This window comes from Bubalus bubalis, chromosome 7, assembly GCF_019923935.1.
Source record: "Bubalus bubalis isolate 160015118507 breed Murrah chromosome 7, NDDB_SH_1, whole genome shotgun sequence".
NCBI lineage: Eukaryota > Metazoa > Chordata > Mammalia > Artiodactyla > Bovidae > Bubalus > Bubalus bubalis.
The window spans coordinates 56,504,287-56,506,327 of NC_059163.1; the positions used below are offsets into that span (position 1 = coordinate 56,504,287).

A 2,041-nucleotide genomic window follows, 5' to 3' on the forward strand; every position below is an offset into this window, starting at 1 on the left:
ACTGCCGTGGCCGAGGAAGGCATTGCTGCTGGAGGTGTAATAGACATTAATACTGCTCTGCAAGAGGTGCTGAAGACTGCACTCATCCACGATGGCTTAGCACGTGGAATTGGCGAAGCTGTGAAAGCTTTAGACAAGCACCAAGCCCATCTACGTGTGCTTGCATCCAACCGTGATGAGCCCATGTATGTCAAGTTGGTGGAGGCCCTTTGTGCTGAGCATCAAATCAACCTGATTAAGGTTGATGACAACAAGAAACTAGGGGAACAGGTAGGCCTATGTAAAATTGACAGAGAGGGAAAACCCCGTAAAGTGGTTTGGTTGCAGTTGTTTGGTGGTTAAGGACTATGGCAAAGAATCTCAGGCCAAGGATGTCATCGAGGAGTACTTCAAATGCAAGAAGTGATGAAATTAAAAACTGAGTTCTTGGTTTAAAAAAAAAAAAGATTATTGTTAATTAAAGGGATACAAGATGCCTCATTTAGCACCTGTCTATGTATGGGAAGATGCAAGAGTCTGTGCTCACTGAAATCATGCCCTTGATACATGCCTCAGCTATCTGGGACCAGTGTCCTATAGGTTCATACAATGTCCTGTATGTCCTGAGGAATCCTGCGATTCCTCAGGGCTCACCAGCTCACCACTGATGGTGACTGCAATCAGTAGTGATTGCAATCGCTGATGACTGTGATATCCTTTATTTACTGGTATGGCGGAAATAGTCTATTCTCAAAAGGCAGAGGAAAATTTCTTCCTCCCGATGCTATAATAGGCTTGTTTATTCTCTACCCCTTTGCCCTGTATGCTTTTCTTCAAAATGCCTGTATATACTTGAAATTACCTATGCATTTATTATAATTTTCTGTCTCTCAGAATGAAAAATAAGCATCATGATGCTGGAGTCTTGTGTTTTGCCCATTGCTGGTTCCCAGGGGTAAAACAGTGCCTGACACAAATAAATTAATCGAATGGAATACATGATTTTAAAATTAATGAGTCATTTGACTATAGTGCTACTGAGGCAGGAATAGGTGAGCTCCAGTTTAGACTTTTACAACCAGCCTCCTGTTTGCTCTCCGAAATGGAAATAACAACTGAAACAGGGTAAATAGTCAGACTTTGTCTCCTATGCACACCTTCAGATAACAGTCATGACAGGAGCACAGAGGGGCTAAGCATTGTTTGAGTAAAGGATCAAGAGGTCATGTATTTCCTCTCCATGGGGCAAGGGAGACATTTCACATGCTCAGAAAGACTCCTGGGGGATAAAAAGGAGGGGCAAACCCCAGCATATGTGATTCCATAGGCCTCTGGGCTGAAATCCATCTTGGAAAGTTGCACACGCATGTTGGGGAGGGTCCTAGGGCAGGTCAGCTGTGGAAAAAGAAACCAGACAATTAGCCAAAGTGGCATCCCACTCCAGTACTCTTGCCTGGGAAATCCCATGGATGGAGGAGCCTGGTAGGCTGCAGTCCATGGGGTCACTAGGAGTCGGACACGACTGAGCGACTTCACTTTCACTTTTCACTTTCATGCATTGGAGAAGGAAATGGCAACCCACTCCAGTGTTCTTGCCTGGAGAATCCCAGAGATGGGGGAGCCTGGTGGACTGTCGTCTGTGGGGTTGCACAGAGTCGGACACGACTGAAGTGACTTAGCAGCAAGCAAAGAACTATCCTGTATAAATGACTTAACTGCCTCTTTACTGCCCTTCTCCTCACTCGGGGACGCCCGCGCCCTTCCTCTCCAAGTGTGTGCATCTCTGCCTTGCTCCTCTCTTAACTGAACAAACTCTTTCTTTGTGTGCTTTCCCTCTTGTTGTAACGCTGTGTCTAATAATAAGCTTTGTACCTGCATTTACAGTTTTTGCCTCTGTGAGAAATGAATTTTTCACTGGGAATAAAAGCCAGTGAAAATTAGCTTCTAGTCTCTAGCCCTTGCTAGTCTGGTGGCTAGGATTCCTGTGTTTCCATCCAGGCTACCCAGGTTCAATTCCTGGGCAGGGAATTAAGATCTTGCTTCATGTCACTGGTCACTGCTG

The 2,041-nt window shown here is 45.3% G+C and overlaps 1 pseudogene; it reads left to right on the top strand.

Moving 5' to 3' along the window:
- LOC102411027 lies at nucleotides 1–412 on the top strand (annotated as a pseudogene).
- Nucleotides 413–2,041: the final 1,629 nt, after the last annotated feature.